Raw genomic sequence first — 25,395 nt, forward strand, 5'->3', positions numbered from 1 at the left:
AGCAGGACAATAAAATCAGCATGTACTATACTAGTCCATTATGGGTTATTAGCAGTACAATAGACTCATCATGTACTATAATAGACCATTATGGGTTATTAGCAGGACAATAGATTCACCATGTATTATACTAGACCATTATGGGCTATTAGCAGGACAATAGACTAACCATGTATTTTACTAGACCAGTATGGGTTATTAGCAGGACAATATAATCACCATGTATTATACTAGTCCATTGTGGGCTGTTAGCAGGACAATAGACTCACCATGTATTTTACTAGACCATTATGGCTGTTAGCAGGACAATAGACTACCCATGTACTATAATAGACCAATATGGGTTATTAACAGGACAATAGACTCCCCATGTATTATAATAGGCCAGTATTGGTTATTAGCAGGACAATAGACTTCCCATGTACTATAATAGACCAGTATGGGTTATTAACAGGACAATAGACTCCCCATGTATTATAATAGACCTTTATGTGATATTAGCAGGACAATAGACTCTCCATGTATTATAATAGACCATGATGGGTTATTAGCAGGACAATAGACTCACCATGTATTATTATAGACCATTTTGGGTTATTAGCAGGACAATAGACTCATCATGTATTATACTAGACCATTATGGGTTATTAGCAGGACAATAGACTCACCATGTATTATAATTGACCATTATGGTCTGTTAGCAGGACAATAGTCTCATCATGTATTATAATAGACCATTATGGGTTATTAGCAGGACAATAGACTCACCATGTATTATAATAGACCATTATGGTCTGTTAGCAGGACAATAGACTCACCATGTATTATGATAGACCATCATGGGTTATTAGCAGGACAATAGACTCACCATGTATTATATTAGACCATTATGGGCTATTAGCAGGACAATAGTCTCTTGCCAACACCTCTTTGTGCAAAGTTTGATACTTTGTGCAAGGCAATTAATCAGCATTAAAAACGTTGGGGCCTCCCAAGTGGCACAGTGGTCTAAGACACTGTGTCTCTGTTCAAACTGCATTGCTACAGATGCTGGTTTGGAACCCATGCTGGCTGCAAATGGGAGATCCGTGAGGTGACAGTTGGTTTTTTGTTTCTCTCCCCGTAAAAACAGAAATAAATCATTCTAAATAACAATATGACTTTATTTACAAATTCGTAAGAATATCTCACCCCATGTTCAAGAATGCATTTTTCTCACTCACTTTAGGTTATTTGAAAACAAAAATATAGTTATTTTTTATACAAGCCATAAAAAATTGATTGCAATTTCAGTTTAATCCACCAGAAAATACCGGACAAATAGTACAACATATATTGTGGTTAACCTCAAATATAAGAATTGATTAAAATAAACTTTATCAATGGGAACCTTTAACAAGTGGAAGGAGGAAAAAGCATTATTATTAACCTGGTTTTTCACAAGCGTAGCAGGCTCTGAAATCTACAAACAACGTTTCTTGGATATGTAATGATCATACTGGTCATTGCTCTTGAGTGGCGCAGTGGTCTAAGGCACTGTATCTCAGTGCAAGAGGCATCACTACAGTTCCTGGTTCAAATCCAGGCTGTATCACATCTGACTGTGATTGGGAGTCCCATAGGGCGGTGCACAATTGGCCCAGCGTTGACTGGGTTAGGGGAGGGTTTACCTGGCTGGGATGTCCTTGTCCATAAAATAGGCAACGGTGGGTTTATGGTTTCTCTCCCTCTAAAAACAGAAATAAATATTTTGGCCTTAATTCAGATTCCAATCACTCACTTTAGGTTATTTGAAAATAAAAGTATCTCCAAAATATATACATATTTTTAAACAAAGCGATTATTATTATTATTAACTCATTTAGAATGATATGAAAGCCCCTTAGATTTTCTCACAGATCAGATTTGCCCTAATGAAAAATGCCCCTTAGATATTAATTTAGAATCCTCTAAATCAAATTTATGGCAGAGAGTCACATTGAATTTTTTTGTTTTTTTGGTATACTGTAGGCCTACTGTCGGCGACATGAGTTTCACTAGTGTTGAGTAATGTGCTGTTAAAAGTAGCATAGTTTTTTACTTAAAAAGCATATTTAAGTTTGAAGCAATAGGATTTGAAGCAATAGCCTTCCATTGTGTGGTCAACTATTTCAGCACCGTTTCTCGCTGCTCTGAGACATGCATAGGGACCCCATTTGGGTATTGGTTAGACTACAATTAGGGTCTGGAAATGTTATGCTCTTAGTACTGTAGCCTACTCCCGACCGTCACGTTGTACAGCACCATATTTTCCTTCCATCCTAATGGAAACCCTGAGGGTTTAGTTTTTCTTGGAATAGAAACACCATAATATTAGTCAAATTAATTCAGCTACATTTCTTAAAATCAATCCAATATACTATGTTCCTACTAAAAATGTTTTAAATTCTCTAGTACAGCCAATATTGAAGGCTATCAAATGCTTCTCAAAGATGCCCTCTGGTGGTCAAACTAGCACTAACTAGTGTTAATGGTAACAATGGTTAACAATTAAGTAACATGCCATAGAATTTGGCGGCAGCCCGTGTGCTGCAGTATGACACAACTTTTAAAAGAATAACAGTAGGCTCCCTAACAGGCAACCCGCGGAATTGCTCCAGCAATGTGTTCAACGCTCGGTCATGGCGTTCGACCAAGGTCTGGAAACCTTCCACAATACCATGAAGCAAATCCTCGTGCCTTCCGATGATGGCTCCTTGGGAGGAGATGGCGTTGCAGAGCTGGTCCAAGTCTGCTGGGTCAGTCATGGCCAGTTCGTACTAACACGTTTTAGGGAAGATCCAGATGCAGACAGTGTCGAAGTAACAAAAGTGTATTACTAGAACAGGGGCAGGTAAAATGACAGGTCAAGCAGAGGTCAGTAATCCAGATCAGAGTCAAAAGATACAGAACAGCAGGCAGTCTCAGGGACAGGGCAGGCAGAGGTCAGTAATCCAGGGCGGTGTGACAAGGTAAAGAACAGCAAGCAGGCTCAGGGCAGGGAGAGTGGTCAAACAATGAAAACTAGAAAACAGGACCTCAAAAAAGACATGAGTAAGGGGAAAACCGCCGGTAGGCTTGACGGACATAACGAACTAGCAACAGACAAACAGAGAACACAGGTATAAATACACTGAGGAAAATGGGGAAGATGGGTGACACCTGGAGGGGGGTGGAGACAAGCACAAAGATAGGTGAAACAGATCAGGGTGTGACAATATTTGTGTAACACAATGTCTGACAGAAGAACTCAGAAATACAAATTATGTATGAGATCAGTAAAAAAAAAAGCCTTGGCTACATCTCATCTCCCCCTTTTTGGGTAAATAATTCTATTTGATTAGGAACAGCTTTAAAAATCAACTTCAAAGTTTAGCATCTTGTTTCTGATTACTTAGATTATATATTTTATGCATCCCTGGAGTAGCAGCCTAGTGCTCGGTGTGTTTCGTGTTTGAACTTGTCTGTGAAATTGCTCGCTTGTTGCCTCAAGAATACCCGTGCAGACACTCACCCACACACAGTACAAGCACTAATTTACAGACATGCACAAACACACACACACACACACACGCACACACGCACACACACACACAGTCACTCACATTCTCATACATACTCGGGTAACTCCATCTAGGTAGAGTACATTCTGGGCCAGATCCGTTTTGACGCTCACCGAGAAGGTTTGATGGTTATGAAATGGACCTTCAGAGCTGCAATGATAAAATAATCAAAGCAGCGTTCAAACACTACTCACTCTCACGTCTTTGTGTCTTAACGAGCTTTTCTTTTTTTCTTTTTCTTTTTTCTTTTAATTTTACCCCTTTTTCTCCCCAATTTCGTGGTATCCAATTGTTTTAGTAGCTACTATCGTGTCTCATCGCCACAACTCCCGTACGGGCTCGGGAGAGACGAAGTCATGCGTCCTCCGATACACAACCCAACCAAGCCGCACTGCTTCTTAAAACAGCGCCATCCAACCCGGACCATCCAACCCGCACCAATGTGTCGGAGGAAACACTGGCCCGTCACAGGAGTCGCTGGTGCGCGATGAGACAAGGATTTCCCTACCGGCCAAACCCTCCCTAACCCGGACGACGCTAGGACAATTGTGCGTCGCCCCACGGACCTCCCAGTCGCTGCCGGTTACGACAGAGCCTGGGCGCTAACCCAGAGTCTCTGGTGGCACAGCTGGCGCTGCAGTACAGCGCCCTTAACCACTGCGCCACCCGGGAGGCCCTTAATGAGCTTTTCAATGCAGCCCAGATGAAATAGAGGACACTTCTCTTTATTGCTTGTATTATGATTCCTTCACATGCAACAATGTGTGAGTTACTGTAATCTGGGTGTTTGTAGATTGACAACAAAAAAAACATTGAGAGGTGACAGATCTCAAGATGTCGTAAATACTCTTATGTTGAGGTTGTTCCTCTGTGAATGCATTGGAGAGGTTCATTTCAGGTTGGTTCTAGCTTGTGAAGAAGCAGAAGAATCTTGTGTGTTCTCAGATGGTAATAAAAGTTAATATCATAAGGCTTTTTAACTATCATATGGCAAGGCCTTTCAAATGTACCTTGGTCTATGTCTTTCCTACAAGTTTTGCCTCAAATGTTTTGTCAATGGTACATAGTTGTATCTTTCCGACGTTGAATTTAAAAAAAACATTTTTTATCTTGAGCATGGTGTTCCAATCTTGGGGAGTTCCACCTGTTTAATAGACTTTGTAACTTCCCATTAGGGTCAGAGAAGAAAAAGTAATTGGACGACATCCTGTATTGTACAGAATACTTCTGGTCCATGGACTCCAAACTGTCTTCCTTTCTAACTTTTTACTACTTGTATATTTGCTAATTTTATATTTCTCTTTTGATCCTGAAAATCTTTTAATTTAAGGCCAAAAAGCTAACTTCTTTGCCTTGTTGTCTTGCAGTATTACTTAACATCCTTGTTGCAAACAGAATGAATGATTTGGAGTGGATTTTTAACACAGGCCACTAATATGGAGTGAATGCAATGTTGTTCACCTTCTGTATTTTAAAGTATTGTAGTGCCAGCATCATGTTATAGATATACTTGTCACCGGCAGGGACTGGAGAGTTTGTCAGGATCAAAAGCAATATGAAATGTTCGGGGAAACTCTGTCTCAGTCTTCTGAATACCTAACCCTGGGATAGGGTTAGTTTTATTTGCAGCGGGACAATTACACATATTTTAATGTTAGAGACAAATTGCTTTCCAATAGGTTTTTAGTGTTCCTCAAGGGGGCAGTCTCAGTCCTGACTTGCATCAGCTTAAAAATCAAAGACAAGGTTTGAATATTGCTATCATTCAATGATTCCCAATCAAATTTACTTTGCACAACTTAACAGTTGTGCAAAGTTGGTAACTGACATCGATGTAGATAGACATCTTTAGCGCCCCCAATTGTTTTTAGCATGGGCAGCGCCATTGAGGAATTTAAGTAAGTGGGTGGGACTGTTTATGGGTTAAGGAAGGATCACATCATTTCATCCAGGTCATCAGGAGGTATCAGCCAATGGATTATATTAATGAGCAAACATTCCATAACTGCGGGTGGCAGTAAATAACCAACCTGTTCAAACAACACACACCTGGTGGCAGTATGCACCCTTTCAGTTTCAGTTTCATGCTGTCACTGACTCCATAATGGGATGGATACAAAGAAGAGATGTCTAACTAAGTCTATGGTAGAATCTTATTCAATATTATTCACAGTTGTAATGTCTGCCAAAGGTGCTTCTATTAAGTACTAACTCGGGTGTGGAGACATACACAATCAAGATATCTTACTTTTACATGTGTTATTCATTTGGACAATTTTCTATAATTGTTCTTTTAATTTGAAAATGTGGAGTAGGTTGTGTACATCGGTAGGAAAAAAATCCAGTTTTAAATTAAATATCAAGACAGCAAAATGTGAAGACTGTGCAAGGGATAATCATACTTTAGGCACTGTATATGCATCTCTATCTCTGACATTCCTTTTTTCATTCAGTATTTCACACTTTTTCTATCTCTCCACCTTTGTTCCCATCTCTATGTCCATCCATCAATTTCTCACCTTCCAGGCTCTCTGTTTATTCTTCCTCATTCTCCCTACTAATCCATTTTAAATGTGCTACTTCAATCTCTCTGGCCTCTCATCTCCTTCTCTATCTTTCTTTCTCTCTCTCTCTCACTTTCTTTCTAACTTTCTCTCCCTCTTCAATCAGCAGTTGCTACCTGAGTCGGGGTCGGGAATAGGTTCTCTACCTATAATGTTTAATTTGTTTCATATTTTGCCATCACTTGAGAATGCAAAAGGACCACCAATTAACGGAGCAACCTAATTTGAAATACGTAATTATCCTGTGTGAATTGTACCTGTGTTTATTTGGAAACGTTAATTGATACGGTGTCTCTTGTTTTAACCGCTTTCCAGGAAGAGCAGGTCATGTTTCATAACAACCTGAGACTAGCGTTAAGCTCCCTCTTCCTTGAATATTAAATCAAATGAAGAAGAAAAAGCAGTGACATTTATTTGTAAAGATAGTAGTTATTTAGTGTGTGTAAGGTGCCTGGGTTTGGTGCACTCATTAAAGTTAAAGGTTTGGCTTTGTTTTGTGTACATCTCCCTTGACGATGGACATTTTGTTCACTAAATGAAAGAGGTTTGGCACTGGTATAGAGGCATGGGCTGTTACCGTTTTGGCAGTATCTGCTCGCTGTAGCTGGTTCATTTTCTCTCACAGTGAGTCTCATATCGGTAGTTCAGATCCAGATGTGCTTGTCTCTCCATCCAGGCCTTGGTCCGCTTTCAAACAGTAAACAGACGCACACAGATACTTATTGTATATACTCTAACTCACACATAAACACATGCATGCACATACCAATATACACATAAGAATATACGTTCAGGCATACACGCACAGACAGACAATAGAGAGAGACATAACTACACACAAACACACACTGGAGATAAAACTGTTAAAGAACACACTGGAGATAAAAACAACTCATCCTTGTTTTATTTCATCCATTTGTGTAGGTCTCCGAAGATTCATTAACACCTGTTATAATATAGCCAGTTTGCCGTGTGTTGAAGTGTGGAAGTATCATGGGGCGGATAAGCACTCCGAACAACAGAACGCCTTCTCTGTTTACCTTGTATAACTCATGAAGCATCTACCATAATCAAAGGCTCTCTTACCATTATCCAGCTTTGACTATGGCCCTGTTCCCATTTCCACACTTGCAAACCATTCAGAATGGAGCCCTGTATTGAGCATGCATTTCTAGTGCGGCTATTGGAAACAGCTGTCAACAACAAACACATGCTCTCCAGAATATTCCAGTGCGCTCTTGACATTGCTATGACACTGGTTGACGTTAGCCCGAGCTTGCAAGGCAGCTATTGTCACCTGGCAGAGGGAAAAAGAGCTGAAAAGACCAACAGCATGCGGAAGTGTCACTTGGTTTTTGGGTCACACTCTAACACACTCGCTCCAGCATGTTGTCAGAAATGATAAAGGGTCTGAGGGGTTGAGAGAGAGGGAAACGGAGTCTGTTCAAAGGTAGAAGCAGCTAGTCAGGACATGATGTAACCGGGTGACATACCATCATGGCTAGGCCGTTGACTCTGTTGCTCCAATATTGATACTGATACAGTATGTGGGAATGTATCTATGTGAATGCGTCCAAAATCACACCGTACTTAGTGCACTACTTTTGATCAGAGCCGTATGAGCCCAAGACAAAATAAGTGCACTGTGTAGGGAATAGGGTTCCATTTGGGACGCAACCTATGTGTTTCTCCTTATGATGCTGGAGTTATGTATGTGAAGCATGCATCAGAGGTACCACTGGGAGAACTAAAGATCAGACAGCTGTTTGATAGAAACATATTGAATCATTTAAAACAACAAGAAGGGTCGTCTGGTGTTTTTGTGTCAGCAGGAGGGAAGGAGTCAGTCGACAAAGGCCCATGTACAGAGCAGGAAGAGTCAGGAACACTTTACTTGAATGTGCATTCATAAAGCTGTTATTGCACTGTTATAAGTATAACATAACCGGTATAGTAAGCAGTAATAATCACAGGGTTGTGAAATTAAGGCTAGATCAGCTAGATCATTGTTAGTTTGCATGCAGCAAACATTGACGAACACTGATCACCCATCATGGCTGCTGGTATATTGACAGTTAACTTAGCGGCATTTGCCAGTAATACCAGAGTGAAGACAGCTGTTAGATGGACGGCTCATGTCCTGCCTTATGTTGTGCTCCCCCGGAGTTTTCAAAGGTTTGCATCCATCACTGAGAGAGGAGAAATGTAAGCCGTGCCTTCGGAGTACTTCTTACTGGTAACAATGCCTCAAAGAGAGGCTATTGTCTGCCACATTCAGTGCTGCTAAAATACAAGGACGTGCCTGTTGTTACTTGTTTTTGGACCTTTCACCGAATATAAGAGATAGTGTACCGACCAACCAAAAAGAACATGCTCTCTTGAGCTTGCCTTCCTTTCATGTTCTACAAAAGCTCTCTCTCTCTCTATTCTAATGTGGGCAGTAAGGCAGGGGCATGCAGCCTTTATTCCCATGAGTTAGTTACATAACTGGCCCATCTTCCCCTCTTCACCCTTCCTCTCTTCATTCCTCCATCCCTCTTCACCATCTCTAGCGCTCCACATCCCCCGTCCACCTTTACTTTATCCTACCCCGTCCCATCCTTTATACCCAGAACTCAATCTTTGTACGTGTTTGTATTACTTCCTCGGCTAATACATTCTTGCTTGGAAACCGCTGCTTAAACCAGTCTCTGTGAAAAAGATGAATCACATTAGGAAAGGAGAACGATAGAACATAATGAATTTATGAATAAAAGAAAGAGAGAGAGAGCGACCAAAGAGAAGAGAGTGAAGGCGAGTTTTGATGAAACCAAATGAAACTTTCATGCGCATGGAGGAAAAAAGGAGGGTAGTAATAGAGGGAATAATGAGACAGGCCTGCATGTACGAACTAAATATTTCAGAGGATTTAAAAGGCTTGTGTTATGGTCGTGTTAGAAAGTAAGCCTCTAGATTAGAACCTAAACGAGGGACTACGAACTAAGGTGGGAGAAAGGGTGGCGCAGGTGAACAGATTGAGAGTGATACAGATGGTGAGACATGGGGTGCAGCGGGTGGGGTCAAGTTAGACTAGAGGAAAATAGAATGATTGTAAAGAGAACAAAGAGAATGGTAGTGAGATGCACAAAACCATATAATTGAATAGGATATATGTGCACAAAAATGTTGTTGTGATGGTGGTAAGCAAAATGCAGGATGAAGAAAACACTGGACGATATTGTGGGGGTAAAGATATGAGTGTGGTGAGAGATGATGGAATGAGTGGACGGGCGAGCTATTAAGGGAAAGATCAAAGCAGTCTGAAGGGGAAGTAAAGTAGTACAGTATACTGTACTTGCCCAGAGACAAAGATGAGGTTAAAAGATTAATACACTTGGTTGAGTGTTTGATTCAGGAAGTTGAAAGTATGGAAAATAAAGTTACCTATTTTCATAGAGTACAGTGCCTTGCGAAAGTATTCGCCCCCCTTGAACTTTGCGACCTTTTGCCACATTTCAGACTTCAAACATAAAGATATAAAACTGTATTTTTTTGTGAAGAATCAACAACAAGTGGGACACAATCATGAAGTGGAACGACATTTATTGGATATTTCAAACTTTTTTAACAAATCAAAAACTGAAAAATTGGGCGTGCAAAATTATTCAGCCCCTTTACTTTCAGTGCAGCAAACTCTCTCCAGAAGTTCAGTGAGGATCTCTGAATGATCCAATGTTGACCTAAATGACTAATGATGATAAATACAATCCACCTGTGTGTAATCAAGTTTCCATATAAATGCACCTGCACTGTGATAGTCTCAGAGGTCCGTTAAAAGCGCAGAGAGCATCATGAAGAACAAGGAACACACCAGGCAGGTCCGAGATACTGTTGTGAAGAAGTTTAAAGCCGGATTTGGATACAAAAAGATTTACCAAGCTTTAAACATCCCAAGGAGCACTGTACAAGCGATAATATTGAAATGGAAGGAGTATCAGATCACTGCAAATCTACCAAGACCTGGCCGTCCCTCTAAACTTTCAGCTCATACAAGGAGAAGACTGATCAGAGATGCAGCCAAGAGGCCCATGATCACTCTGGATGAACTGCAGAGATCTACAGCTGAGGTGGGAGACTCTGTCCATAGGACAACAATCAGTCGTATATTGCACAAATCTGGCCTTTATGGAAGAGTGGCAAGAAGAAAGCCATTTCTTAAAGATATCCATAAAAAGTGTTGTTTAAAGTTTGCCACAAGCCACCTGGGAGACACACCAAACATGTGGAAGAAGGTGCTCTGGTCAGATGAAACCAAAATTGAACTTTTTGGCAACAATGCAAAACGTTATGTTTGGCGTAAAAGCAACACAGCTGAACACACCATCCCCACTGTCAAACATGGTGGTGGCAGCATCATGGTTTGGGCCTGCTTTTCTTCAGCAGGGACAGGGAAGATGGTTAAAATTGATGGGAAGATGGATGGAGCCAAATACAGGACCATTCTGGAAGAAAACCTGATGGAGTCTGCAAAAGACCTGAGACTGGGACGGAGATTTGTCTTCCAACAAGACAATGATCCAAAACATAAAGCAAAATCTACAATGGAATGGTTCAAAAATACACATATCCAGGTGTTAGAATGGCCAAGTCAAAGTCCAGACCTGAATCCAATCGAGAATCTGTGGAAAGAACTGAAAACTGCTGTTCACAAATGCTCTCCATCCAACCTCACTGAGCTCGAGCTGTTTTGCAAGGAGGAATGGGAAAAAATGTCAGTCTCTCGATGTGCAAAACTGATAGAGACATACCCCAAGCGACTTACAGCTGTAATCGCAGCAAAAGGTGGCGCTACAAAGTATTAACTTAAGGGGGCTGAATAATTTTGCACGTTTTTGATTTGTTAAAAAAGTTTGAAATATCCAATAAATATCGTTCCACTTCATGATTGTGTCCCACTTGTTGTTGATTCTTCACAAAAAAATACAGTTTTATATCTTTATGTTTGAAGCCTGAAATGTGGCAAAAGGTCGCAAAGTTCAAGGGGGCCGAATACTTTCGCAAGGCACTGTATATGCAATGGTTCAGTTGTATTATCATAGTGATTGACTTACCTCAGCTATTGAAAGCAAATATTCAAGAGCCTTGCTTTCATAAAATAAGGTAAGTTACAATATTTTAAGCCTTTTATAAAGCTGCGATAAATTCTTTAGAGTAAGATTTAAGCAAAGTAAATATGTTTTTCTCTTGTTAACAGTGTTCACAGGGCAGCTCGCAGCTCTGTCTCTCTTTGTCTGCCAGCCTGGAATAAACACATCTGAAAAAGCGTCTTTGTCTCCAGCCATAGGGTCTGGACAAGATTAAGTTGGTTCCATACAGAGGAATTAAGTTAACATGTCGCAGGAAGGTGCTGCACAAGATAAATGCACCTTTCCTGATGCGTGATGCCTATTGCGGTAAATGCTGGTTTACCGTTTTTTGGCAGCCCAATTAGATTAGCGGGCTGTATAATTCCTCCGACAGAGACGTTTTTCGCAATATGGCAGCTCTATCATCATCAATTTGCACATACATGGTACCTTGTTCATCATTAGGAGCTGGCAGAGCAGGCCTAGCCAAATGGCCCAACCAGAAGCCATGGCTCGCGGGCTGAAATTGCTACTGACCCCCCCCCCCCCCCCCCCCCCCCCCCTCAGTCTGCCCCAGTGAACTGGTGCACGCCCGTAGCTGCTTATTTGTGTCCAGACAGTCCTGTCTAATTCCTCTCATCACCAAGCGTTCTGGGATCTGTTGTTGACGCTTCATTCCCTTACCTTCTCTTACCACATTACAACTCCTCCACCAGTGTCCCAGGGTCATGCTTGTCGTCTTGACTCATCCTAACCAATACCCCTCTCTCATCCGCTGGAACAGCAGCACAATCCAGGCTCACACTAGGCCTGGAAAAAAAAACATATGGTATGTGTTATGGACATCATGTTTCTTGCTAAACGAATATACTTCCCAACAATTCAGCTCAAACTCTGGTCCTCTGTTTTGCTAACAAGCCCTCCTTGAGAATATTCTAAAGGTTTGAGCCACCCAAAAGTTGGATCAATCTGTGGCATTTCAAGCTAACTGTGAAGTGAATTTAATGCACGTTCAGAACTCTGCTACATATGGCTATATGGGTCGTTCTACCGAAGTGGTTTAAATTAGGGTTAAAAAAAAATCACATTTGTATTCCATTTCTCCCAACTATCCCCAACTTTTAGCACACGTCTTCCAACATATGTCAGGTACTACATGAATTCCTTACCAACCCACAAAATGGGTACAGATACATTTTTGAATAGAACTTTAAATAATCGCAATAGCTAACATATGGCTGGTTATCATTCACTTGGACATATGTACTGTTATAGAGTGATAAATGATGCTGGCTCATCTAACCAATAGGTGGCGCTATCACCGGTCCTAGGTTGGTAACTGTTCTGTGAGCAATAGAGATAGTTAGTTGAGTATTGGTATCCATGATAGATGGTGGTGTAAATCAGTTCCTAATAAATGACAAGTAAAGATTACATCCTATGTTCTCCAATTATATGTTGGTCTATTCAAGATGCTACATTTGGCGACGAGGCAAAATCGTGATAAGTTTTCAGTGAGACTACGGAGTTTTATGAGTTATGAACGGTGAAACTACCGTGAGTGAATATTAGCATGCTAGTTAGCTAGGAAAGGCTAAGCTAAGCAAGTGAAAGCTATTAATGTGGTGAAGCTAGCACATACTTCACCCTCACTTTTGCAGCAGTGACTGGACGACGGACAGGATATTAGGCACAGTAGGATCGGTGGGACCATTTGACAACAAGACACAGTTGTGGGAAGAATATTGTGAAATTCTCAAACCATTTTTTTGTTGCAAATGAGATCGCCGACGTGGCAAAGAAATGGGCATTCTACTGAGCTGTGTGGCCTTGCAAGCTTTCACCTTGATGACGAATTTACTGAGCCCAGCAAAGCCAGGAGAGAAATAATTTGAGAACTTGGTGAGTCTACTGACAACACATTTAAATCCTCAACCGAGTGAAATAGTACAAAGGTGGAAATTCAACTCGAGAAATAGGAAACCAGAGGAAAGTATTATTGAATATGTGGCGGATCTAAGGAAGCTAGCACAGGACTGTAACTATGGCGACACCCTCACAGTGATGCTACGTGACAGATTAGTATGTGGGGTAAATGATGATAAGATACAGCGGAGCCTTTTACTTGAGGAGATTTTGACATTTGACACAGCACTAAGGAAAGCACAGGCCATTGAAGCAGCCATCAAGAACATGAAGGATTTGAACTGCCTGAGCGAAGGGGGCCAACCGGCGGCGGGGACAATTGACAAAATGGACGCGCGCGTGCGAAGACACAGTAGGAGGGAAAATGCTACAGATGTGGTGGACAAATTAGTGCAAGTTCACGGGAGAAAAGTTTCACAACTGTGGTAAGATGGGGCACATAAAGAGGGCCTGCAGAATTACAAAACGAGCACACAGGCTCCTAAAACGACTCAAGGGGGGAAAGAGAGACATTCGGAAAGGGCAAATTTCATACAGGAAGAGGAAGAGTGTAGTGCGGATGTGTTTACTATTCACAATATGGACACTACCTTTACTAAGGTACCTCCGCTTAGACAGTTTTTAAATGTATGTTTGCCAATGACAACGACGAGACATCCTATAGGGAGGATGTGGTGTGGTCGTGTGGTTCCAGGACAACAACCTCTCCCTCAACGTGATCAAGACAAAGGAGATGATTGTGACCTACAGGAAAAGGAGGACCGAGCACGCCCCCATTCTCATCGACTTGGCTGTAGTGAAGCAGGTTGAGAGCTTCAAGTTCCTTGGTGTCCACATCACCAACAAACTAACATGGTCCAGTTGTGAAGAGGGCATGACAAAACCTATTCCCCCTCAGGAGACTGAAAAGATTTGGCATGTGTCCTCAGATCCTCAAAAGGTTCCAGAGCTACACCATCGAGAGCATCACTGCCTGGTGTGGCAACTGCTTGGCCTCCGACAGCAAGGTACTACAGAGTGTGGTGCGTACGGCCCAGTACTTTACTGGGGCCAAGCTTCCTGCCATCAGGATGTCTATACCAGGTGGTGTCAGAGGAAGACCCTAAAAATTGTCAAAGACTCCAGCCACCCTAGTCATAGACGGTTCTCTCTGCTACCACATGGCAATCGGTACTGGAGCGCCAAGTCTATGTCCAAGAGGGTTCTAAACTGCTTATATCCCCAAGCTATAAGACTCCTGAAACCTAATCAAATGGCTACCCAGACTATTTGCATTGTCCCCGCACACTTTTTACACTGCTGCTACTCTCTGTTATTATCTATGCATAGTCACTTTAATAAGTTGTTTTAAAATTATAACTGCATTGTTGGTCAGGGCTTGTATGTAAGCATGTGAAAAATGTGAAATGTGAAAAATACAATTTGATTTGATCTACCCTCTGTCGCTGGCTGAAACTCAGGCCATGGAAGAGTACATCCATGAGGCTCTCGAACAAGGTTTCTTCCGCACGTCCACTTCTCCTGCGTCGGCAGATTTCTTCTTCGTGGCCAAGAAGGATGTGGTTACTCCCATGTATTGATTACAGAGGACTCAATGAAATCCCCACCAAGTACCATTACTCTCTCCTGTTGGTGCCGGCAGCCATCGAGCAGCTTCACAGGGCCCTGTTCTTTACCAAATTGAACCTGCGGTGTGCATACAATATCATCCGCATCCGGGAGGGGGGTGACTGGAAGACAGCTTTTAGCACGATGTCTGGTCACTATGAGTATTTGGTGATGCCATTTGGCTTAGCCAATGCTCCGTCAGTGTTCCAGGCATTCGTCAATGAAGTATTTCGGGGCATGCTCGGATGCCAGGTGGTCATGTATATTGACGACATCCTGGCCTACTAGGCTACCTTGGAGGATCACATCGCTCACGTCCGAGTAGTCCTGAAACGCCTCCTGGCTAACCTACTGTTTGTTTGTCAAGGCTGAGAAGTTCCAGTTTCATCGGGAGGCTATCTCCTTCCTTGGCTACCAAATCAGCCCACAAGGAGTGAAGATGGACATCAAGAGTCAGGGTCAGGGTCAGGTCCTGGCCAGTCCTGGCCAGTCCCAACCACCATAAAGGGGTTACAACGGTTTTTGGGTTTTGCCAAATTCTACTGCCATTTCATCAGGAACTTCAGCTCCATTACCGCACCTCTCACCTCAGGGTCATCCCCGTTGGTTGCACTGGAGTCCAGCAGCAGACAAGGCTTCCGCCTACTGAAGGGACGTTTCTCCTCCGTCCCATTGCTTAAACACCCAGATCCCACAATATCCTTTGTGGTGGAGGTGGACGCTTCAGAGGTGGGCGTGGGGGAAGTTCTGTCTCAACAACAAGGTAATCCACAGAAATATCCGTGTGCATGTTACTCTAAGAAACTTTCCCCAGCAGAGAGGAATTGCAACGTCGGTGATCGAGAGCTCCTGGCTCATAGCTGGAAGTATTGTGTAATTTATGATCATTTTACAGATGGGCTCTTTGACAATAAGCAAAATGAACGTCGGGGTGCATGAGAGTCATCCGAGTGAGTAGGTGTTGAACAACAGGGGCCTTTTGTGATTTTTGGCGCTACATGTGTAAGCCAACAAGTTTCGGGCCCTGCAAAGATGCGGGAAGTGTCAAATGTAATCAATGGGAGGTCCTTTGGATAAGGGAGAAGATAGGAGCGGGACCAGTCTGCTGTTCCCACATGCTTCAAGAGGGCCACCATTGTTCCTGTTCCCAAGAAAGCTAAGGTAACTGAGCTAAATGACTACCGCCCCGTAGCACTCACATCCGTCATCATGAAGTGCTTTGAGAGACTAGTCAAGGACCATATCACCTCCACCCTACCTGACACCCTAGACCCACTCCAATTTGCTTACCGCCCAAATAGGTCCACAGACGATGCAATCTCAACCACACTGCACACTGCCCTAACCCATCTGGACAAGAGGAATACCTATGTGAGAATGCTGTTCATCGACTACAGCTCGGCATTCAACACCATAGTACCCTCCAAGCTCGTCATCAAGCTCGAGACCCTGGGTCTCGACCCCGCCCTGTGCAACTGGGTACTGGACTTCCTGACGGGCCGCCCCCAGGTGGTGAGGGTAGGCAACAACATCTCCTCCCCGCTGATCCTCAACACTGGGGCCTCACAAGGGTGCGTTCTGAGCCCTCTCCTGTACTCCCTGTTCACCCACGACTGCGTGGCCACGCACGCCTCCAACTCAATCATCAAGTTTGCGGACGACAACAGTGGTAGGCTTGATTACCAACAACGACGAGACGGCCTACAGGGAGGAGGTGAGGGCCCTCGGAGTGTGGTGTCAGGAAAATAACCTCACACTCAACGTCAACAAAACTAAGGAGATGATTGTGGACTTCAGGAAACAGCAGAGGGAACACCCCCCTATCCACATCGATGGAACAGTAGTGGAGAGGGTAGCAAGTTTTAAGTTCCTCGGCATACACATCACAGACAAACTGAATTGGTCCACTCACACAGACAGCATTGTGAAGAAGGCGCAGCAGCGCCTCTTCAACCTCAGGAGGCTGAAGAAATTTGGCTTGTCACCAAAAGCACTCACAAACTTCTACAGATGCACAATCGAGAGCATCCTGTCGGGCTGTATCACCGCCTGGTACGGCAACTGCTCCGCCCTCAACCGTAAGGCTCTCCAGAGGGTGGTGAGGTCTGCACAACGCATCACCGGGGGCAAACTACCTGCCCTCCAGGACACCTACACCACCCGATGTCACAGGAAGGCCATAAAGATCATCAAGGACATCAACCACCCGAGCCACTGCCTGTTCACCCCGCTATCATCCAGAAGGCGAGGTCAGTACAGGTGCATCAAAGCTGGGACCGAGAGACTGAAAAACAGCTTCTATCTCAAGGCCATCAGACTGTTAAACAGCCACCACTAACATTGAGTGGCTGCTGCCAACAAATTGACACTGACTCAACTCCAGCCACTTTAATAATGGGAATTGATGGGAAATGATGTAAATATATCACTAGCCACTTTAAACAATGCTACCTTATATAATGTTACTTACCCTACATTATTCATCTCATATGCATACGTATATACTGTACTCTATATCATCGACTGTATTCTTATGTAATACATGTATCACTAGCCACTTTAACTATGTGACTTTGTTTACATACTCATCTCATATGTATATACTGTACTCGATACCATCTACTGTATGTTGCCTATGCTGCTCTGTACCATCACTCATTCATATATCCTTATGTACATATTCTTTATCCCCTTACACTGTGTACAAGACAGTAGTTTTGGAATTGTTAGTTAGATTACTTGTTATTACTGCATTGTCGGAACTAGAAGCACAAGCATTTCGCTACACTCGCATTAACATCTGCTAACCATGTGTATGTGACAAATACAATTTGATTTGATTTTTTCTTAGTCCTGGTATTGACGCTTTGCCTGTTTGATGGCTCGTTGTAGGGCATAGTGGGATTTCTTATAAGCTTCCGGGTTAGAGTTCCGCTCCTTGAAAGAGGCAGCACTCGCCTTTAGCTCAGTGTGTATGCTACCTGTAATCCATGGCTTCTGGTTGGGGTATGTATGTACAGTCACTGTGGAGACGACATCATCGATGCAGTTATTGATGAAGCCAGTGACTGATGTGGTGTACTCCTCAATGCCATTGGAAGAATCCCAGAACATAATCCAGTCTGTGCCAGCAAAACAGCCCTGTAGCTTAGCATCTGCTTCATCTGACCACTTTTTTTACTGACCCGTAATCAGGAATCAGGAGGATAGAATTATGGTCAGATTTGCCAATTGGAGGGCGAGGGAGAGCTTTGTACGCGTCTCTGTGTGTGGAGTAAAGGTGGTCTAGAGTTTTTTCCCTCTGGATGCCCATGTACTAACACGCTGGTGAAATTTGGTAAAACTGATTTAAGTTTCTCTGCATGAAAGTCCCAGGCCACTAGAAGCCTCTGGATGAGCATTTTCCTGTTTGCTTATTGCAGAATACAGCTCATTATGTGCCAGCATCGGTCTGTGGTGGTATGCAGACAGCTACAAAATATACAGATTAAAACTCTCTAGCTATTTAGTGTGGACTACTGCTTGTCAGGAGATATTCTACCTCAGGTGAGCAAAACCTTGAGACTTCCTTAGATATCTGTCATGTCTGCTCCCCCCCGGTGCTTGAGGGCGCCAGACTGCCCTGCATCACGCACTCCTATCATCCATTACACACACCTGCCTCCCTCCTCACTATGTTGCGAAATCTGCACGGAGCCTTCACCGTGCACTGCCACTTTAAGAGCGCATGAGCAGTAAGGAAGGAGAAAATAAAGAGAGCTCGTTCAGCTCGTTGGGGAGGGGCTCTTTGGTGGCGCGACAGTTTGATTGTGTGTGCTGTATAAGTTTTGTTTGTTTTCAGCGTGTGTAGTTTATAGAGTATTTAACTCAATCATCGGTGTAATCGCTCTAGGTTGTGGTTGTTTTCGTTTGGGACCGCGCCCGTTATGGATCGCATGGATTAGTAGCAACATTGTTGCGAAGCTTTAACATACAAACCATCGGACAGTCAGACAGTACACCTGCACGCCTGAAGACCAGAGCTAAGATCTCTCTTGTTCTCTTTCTATTTTTCTCTTCCTTCTATCGTTCCAGTGCTTTACCCTGCAACAGACTCTCTATTTTTCCAATGCACTTCCCATTGAAGTTCATTAGAGCTGGACTATTATTGCCCTGCCAGAAGTATTTGGACATTTCAGTTAAAAGGGAGGTTGCTTGCAAATTGTGTATTGTTATGTGAACTGTATTGAGATGTACTAATGACATGTGGCCGAGAAGACTGGACATTTTTAAGGCCTTTGTTGTGTCGATGAACACCCCCCACATTCATACCCTCTGCACTCATCCACTAGAAAATAATATAGATTATTGCAAATCCTATGTTGAGGACTGGGTTCGTTCTTGTATGAAGTTGCTGTTGAATTGCTATGCCATTATTAGTATTAGTATTATTGTATGAGGTATTCTTGTTTGGGTTACCCCTGTTCTGTGATGTGGGTTTTATATGGTGCGTATTCTTTTTTCTCTCCACTGGCTATCTGGTAAACAGGCTACACTCTAGGCAGTCTCTTCTGCTGATGTGTGTGGGTCTGGTAGTGGTTCTCTCTAGTCTACTCTTTTCCTTTCGGCATGGTTAATACCTGCCTGGCGCCCGAACAAAAGCTTTCCTTACCCCTCTCTAATAAATACCGCTACAACGTGCATCAGCGATATTGGACTCACCTGGACTCACTCATCACCTGTTATTACCTCCCCTTATCAAATAAATACATTTTTAAAATGATTAAGTTCAGTGTTCATCTGCCAAATAGGAGAGGAAAATGAGATTGGGTCTCCCTGGCCCCGACAGACAGGCACACAGACCCCAATCATGGAATGAAATGTTGTCTTATCACCAAATCATTGTAAATCTACTGTCAGTGTTAAAATCTCAATTCACACAGAGGTATACGAACACTATTCTGTTGCCTATTAGATATAACAGACAGTGTGAATGTATTAATATAGGGATACACTCTAATATAAAAGTAATGTGATTAACATAATGTTGTAATTCCACAACAGTTATCCAGAGGGATGGAGTCCAAGGAGAGGTTGTCATCTGGACAGGTCAGTTCCATCTGAACCTCCTTGTGCAGTCCTCTTCTGAATAGCGTACAAAGTGTCGGCTCATTCCATCCGCTGGATGCTGCTAATGTCCAGAAGGTGGATGCTGCTACTGTCCGGAAGGTATGACACACGAAATTGAGCTCAGTTGCATCCTGTTTCCATTGGTCATCCTTGAGATATTTCTACAACTTGATTGGAGGCCACCTGTGGGACCTTATGTAGACAGGTGTGTGCCTTTTATATCATGTCCATTCAATTGAATTGGCCACAGGTGGACTCCAATCACGTTGTAGAAACATCTCAAGGATGATAATGGAGAAAGGATGCACTTGAGCTCAATTTAGAGTCTCATAGCAAAGGGTCTGAATATTTAAGTAAATAAGGCATTTCTGTTTTTTATATTTAATACATTTGCATCAATTTGTAAAAACCTGTTTACGATTCGTCATTATGGGGTATTGTGTGTAGATTGAGATTTTTATTTTTTATTTAATGCATTTTAGAATAAGGCAGTAACATAACAAAATGGTCTGTAGTGATGCCTCTAGCACTTAGATGCAGTACCTTATACCGCTGTACCACTCGGGAGCACATTCAGGTGGCATCGGCTCTCATGGCATCCCTAGAGGAGAAGCAGGTTCAAGCAATGGTCTGATTCGAAAGGTCAAACTGCCAGAAACAGTTGTGCTCGCTAACAACCTCTCAAACACCTTCCTTGACTCACTCTCTCCACCCCTCCCTTTCCAATCCACACCGGCTTCCTCAACAGATAAAGATTCTGCCAAGCGTCAAGCGCTATCGATGAAATGATCAGGGAGGAAAGGAAGGTGAACAGGGAAGGCTTCCTCTAGAGAGCACCCAGACATTTTCATCTTATGAAAACATCACACATCCGCCATGTTTAATACACCTATTGAAGTGATAATCAGCATATCCCTACGCAGGAGAACCGTTGCTCAGGGGCTCATTTCCCTGATGCAAGCCACAGTGAATTGAGATTCTAACTGTTTGCTCAGCTCATGCCCTTATCCAAAGAACCTCCCATTGATTACATTTGACACCTCCCGCGTCTTCACAGCTTGATTTTATCTTCGCAGGGCCGAAGTATGTTGGCTTACACACGTAGCGCCAAGAAAGACAAAATGCCCCTATGGTTCAACACCTACTCACTTGGATGACTCTCATGCACCCCGACATTCATTGTGCTTATTGGCAAAGAGCCCATCTGCAAAATGATCTTACGAAATACAAGACATTCAGCTATGAGTCAGTAGGAGGTCTGAATCAATACAGCCCCCAGAAAATCTGATTTGCATAATACAAAGCGAGCATCTGCTATGACTGTCTCTTTTATTACCTGCTAAATTAGGAGGAGGTAGGACAAAGAAGTTCACTTTTGTCTTCTACAGATGTAGGATCTTAATTTGATTAACCTTTGAGGACATTTAAAACTTATATTGTATTTGAGATTTAAAAAGGCATCTAAAATTTCCACTTTGAAATTTCAGACTTGAAATTTCAGACCCCTACAAATATATATGCATTAATTATAATCCACATTTCCTATTGTTGGAAAATGGCTAAAAATAAGATCCTACCTTTGTACATTATACACTCCTGTCACTGTAACTCCCAGTTACCTTTGGCTCGCACTGAGAAAAACAAGTTACATACTCTTACATGAACTTAGCTCATACTGTAACTTAGTCCCTATTCCAAAGCAAATTCCTCTTCTGAATATTTGTCCTCAGTATCCATTTGGCCATGTCTTGATCATTATCTTTGCCATCTGATCTCTGTTGCGTTACTTTCATTATTGTTAATTGCCAGGTTTCTGGCACTATTGGTAGTATTTTACATCAAAGAGCATCTAACGCCCACAACCCCTTTGATATGTTGGGCAAAAGTTCAGTTCCTTTGAAGACCATTGCAGGGCTTCATCTGGAACTGTATGTTGGATTGGCTGCCGTCAACTAATGGCAGGGCTTTATCTGGAACTGTATGTTGGATTGGCTGCCATCAACTAATGGCAGGGCTTTATCTGGAACTGTATGTTGGATTGGCTGCCACAATTAATGGCAGGGCTTTATCTGGAACTGTATGTTGAATTGGCTGCCATCAACTAATGGCAGGGCTTTATCTGGAACTGTATGTTGGATTGACTGCCATCAGCTAATGGCAGGGCTTTATCTGGAACTGTATGTTGGATTGACTGCCATCAACTAATGGCAGGGCTTTATCTGGAACTGTATGTTGGATTGGCTGCCATAAACTAATGGCAGGGCTTTACTTGGAACTGTATGTTGGATTGGCTGCCATCAACTAATGGCAGGGCTTTATCTGGAACTGTTTGTTGGATTGGCTGCCATCAACTAATGGCAGGGCTTTATCTGGAACTTCATGTTGCAGATAGAAATATAATGAATAGATCACACAATTTCCTAGAATATTTAAATCTATCTGACCGTAGATCATATTTGATCTACACAATACATTTATACATGTACATTTCCATTCTCCTAACCAGGCCCAATGTGTAGATAATCAGGTCAAACCAATCAACCAATGGTATAAATAAGTTGACACTCAACCACTGTATGACACTTTCAACATGCTGCTGAAAAGGTCAACATCTGCTGTTCATTTTATGATACCTGAAAATACTGTTGAGAAATTCAAAGCCATTTGCAAACATTTAAACAGAAAAAACAATGAACCTCTTTGTCCATCTGAGGGTAAGTGTTCTTGCTTCAATGTCTATACCATCTGTAAAGTTTACTCAGAATACAAATGAACATGATGGAGCAGCAAGTAGCCTATTGGTTAGCGCATTGGACTAGTAACCGAAAGGTTGCAAGATCAAATCTCTGAGCTGACAAGGTTAAAATATGTCATTCTGCCCCTGAACAAGGCAACACACTGTTCCTAGGCCGTCATTGAAACTAAGAATTTGTTCTTAACTGACTTGCCTAGTTAAATAAAGATGTATTTTTAAGTGTTCCATCTACCTTGGCTGTAGTTGGCCGTTTTGGGATATTTACAGTGCATTAGGAAAGTACTCAGCTTCCCTTTTTCCACATTTTGATGCGTTACAGCCTTGTTCTAAAATTGATTAAATAAAAATACAAAACTCATCAATCTACACACAATACCCCATAATGACAAAGCGAAAACAGGTTTTTACAATTTTTTCAAATGTATTAAAAATAAAAACAAATACCTTATTTACATAAGTGTTCAGACTTTGTTTCTTCAAATTGATTGGAGTCCACTCTGGGACCTTACATAGACAGGTGCCAAATCATGTCCAATCAATTGAATTTACCACAGGTGGACTCCAATCAAGTTGTAGAAACATCTCAATGATGACCAATGGAAACAGGATGCACCTGAGCTCAATTTCGAGTCTCATGGCAAAGGGTCTGAATACTTATGTAAATAAGGTATTTTTATCGTGCAAAAAATCTGTTTTCGTTTTGTCATTATGGGGTTTTGTGTGTAGATGAGTTAAGAAATATATATTTTAAAATAAGGCTGTAACAAAATGTGGAAAAAGCCAAGGGGTCTGAAAACTTTGCGAATGCATTCCATATGAACTGTACATCTTCCTCTGATCAGGGGTATGTCATCTGAACCATTGTGGGTGAGAGAGGGATTGTCGTTTCTTGTAGGTTGTTATCAATAAAACTTCACAATACGACGCAGAGTGTTCAATTTGGCTGCCAGGGGACAAGCAGACCCCCAGCTCCACTAAAAGCATTGACGACTACATGCCGTGTTAAAGTGATTGTTAAATAAATGTTATCTATTTGGTTATAATATCGTCACCTCTCGAAGAGCATAGTCAGAACTACACATTTCTGATTATTCCATGCAAAACAATTACGCACATTTAGCTCTATCATCAGAATTATACAGCAAATAACTGCATTCTTTTCATGAGTGGAAACATCAATTCCTAATTTTGTTGCGTTTGTGTCACTGGCCTTGTCACGAACGTCGTCAGGGAAATGACCGGACCAAGGTGCAGCGTGGTGAGTGTACATTTATTTTTTATTCAGAATGTCGCCAACAAAAACAAGAAACAACACAAATGAACGTGACGCTTACTAGGGCTATACAGGCTACTAACAAAGACACCTACCCACAAAATACAAAGGAAAACAGGCTGCTTAAGTATGATTCCCAATCAGAGGCAACGATAGACAGCTGTCCCTGATTGAGAACCATACCCGGCCAAAACATAGAAACAGAAAACATAGAAATAAAGAAACTAGAATGCCCACCATAGTCACACCCTGGCCTCACCAGAATAAAAGCCTCTATGGCCAGGGCGTGACAGGCCTACACACAATACCCAATAATGTCAGTGGAATTTTGTTTTTAGAAATTTGAACAAATTAATAAAACATTTAAAGCTGAAATGTCTGCAGTCAATAACTATTCAACCCCTTTATGCCTAAATAATTCAGGAGTAAATATTTGTTCAACAAGTCACACAATAAGTTACATGGACTCACGCTTGTGCGTAATAATAGTGTTTAAAACTTTTGAATGACTATACAGTACCTCATCTTTGTACATCATACATACAATTATCTGTGAGGTCCCTCAATCAAGCAGTGAATTTCACAGATTCAACTACAAAGACAAGGGAGGTTTTCCAATGCCTTGCAAAGAAAGCCACCTATTGGTAGATGGGTAAAAAAAGCTGACATTGAATATCCTTTTGAGCATGGTGAAGTTATTAATAACACATTTGATGGTGTATCAATACACTACAATGGTACAGGGTGACTTTAAAACAGTTAGAGTTTAATGGCTGTGATAGGAGAGATCTGAGGCTGGATCAATAGCATTGTAGTTATTCCATATTACTAACCTAATTGACAGAGTGAAAAGAAGGAAGCCTGTACAGAATTAACATGTAATACTGCAAAACACTTGGCAAAGCAATTCACTTTTTATCCTGAATACAAAGTGTTATGTTTTGGGCAAATCCAATACAACACATTACTGAGTACCACTCTACATATAGTGGCTTGCGAAAGTATTCACCTACCTTGGCATTTTTCCTATTTTGATGCCTTACAACCTGGAATTAAAATATATTTTTGGGGGGTTTGTATCATTTGATTTACACAACATGACTACCACTTTGAAGTTGCAAAATATGTATTATTGTGAAACAAACAAGAAATAAGACAAAAAAACAGAACTTTCAAGCGTGCGCAACTATTCACCCCCCCCCCCCCCAAAGTCAATACTTTGTAGAGCCAGCTTTTGCAGGATTTGCAGATGCAAGTCTCTTGGGGTATGTCTTTATAAGCTTGGCATATAGCCACTGAGATCTTTGCCCATTCTTCAAGGCAAAACTGCTCCAGCTCCTTCAAGTTGGATGGGTTCCGCTGGTGTACAGCAATCTTTAAGTCATGCCAAAGATTCTAAATTGGATTGAGGGCTTTGACTAGGCCATTCCAAGACATTTAAATGTTTCCCTTTAAACCACCCGAGTGTTGCTTT

General features: G+C 42.1%; 1 long non-coding RNA gene across 1 annotated transcript in view; it reads left to right on the plus strand.

Moving 5' to 3' along the window:
- The window catches only part of LOC149971353 (uncharacterized), a 213,049-nt gene extending 196,946 nt beyond the window's left edge, over nucleotides 1-16,103 (plus strand). Inside the window, exon 3 of the long non-coding RNA XR_016492168.1 lies at nucleotides 16,086-16,103. This is a non-coding gene — a long non-coding RNA (uncharacterized LOC149971353). The remainder of the gene's footprint in view (nucleotides 1-16,085) is intronic.
- The last annotated feature ends 9,292 nt before the right edge of the window (nucleotides 16,104-25,395 follow it).

This window comes from Oncorhynchus mykiss, chromosome 26 (genome assembly GCF_057628025.1).
Source record: "Oncorhynchus mykiss isolate SJ-2025 chromosome 26, ASM5762802v1, whole genome shotgun sequence".
Classification (NCBI taxonomy): Eukaryota; Metazoa; Chordata; class Actinopteri; order Salmoniformes; family Salmonidae; genus Oncorhynchus; species Oncorhynchus mykiss.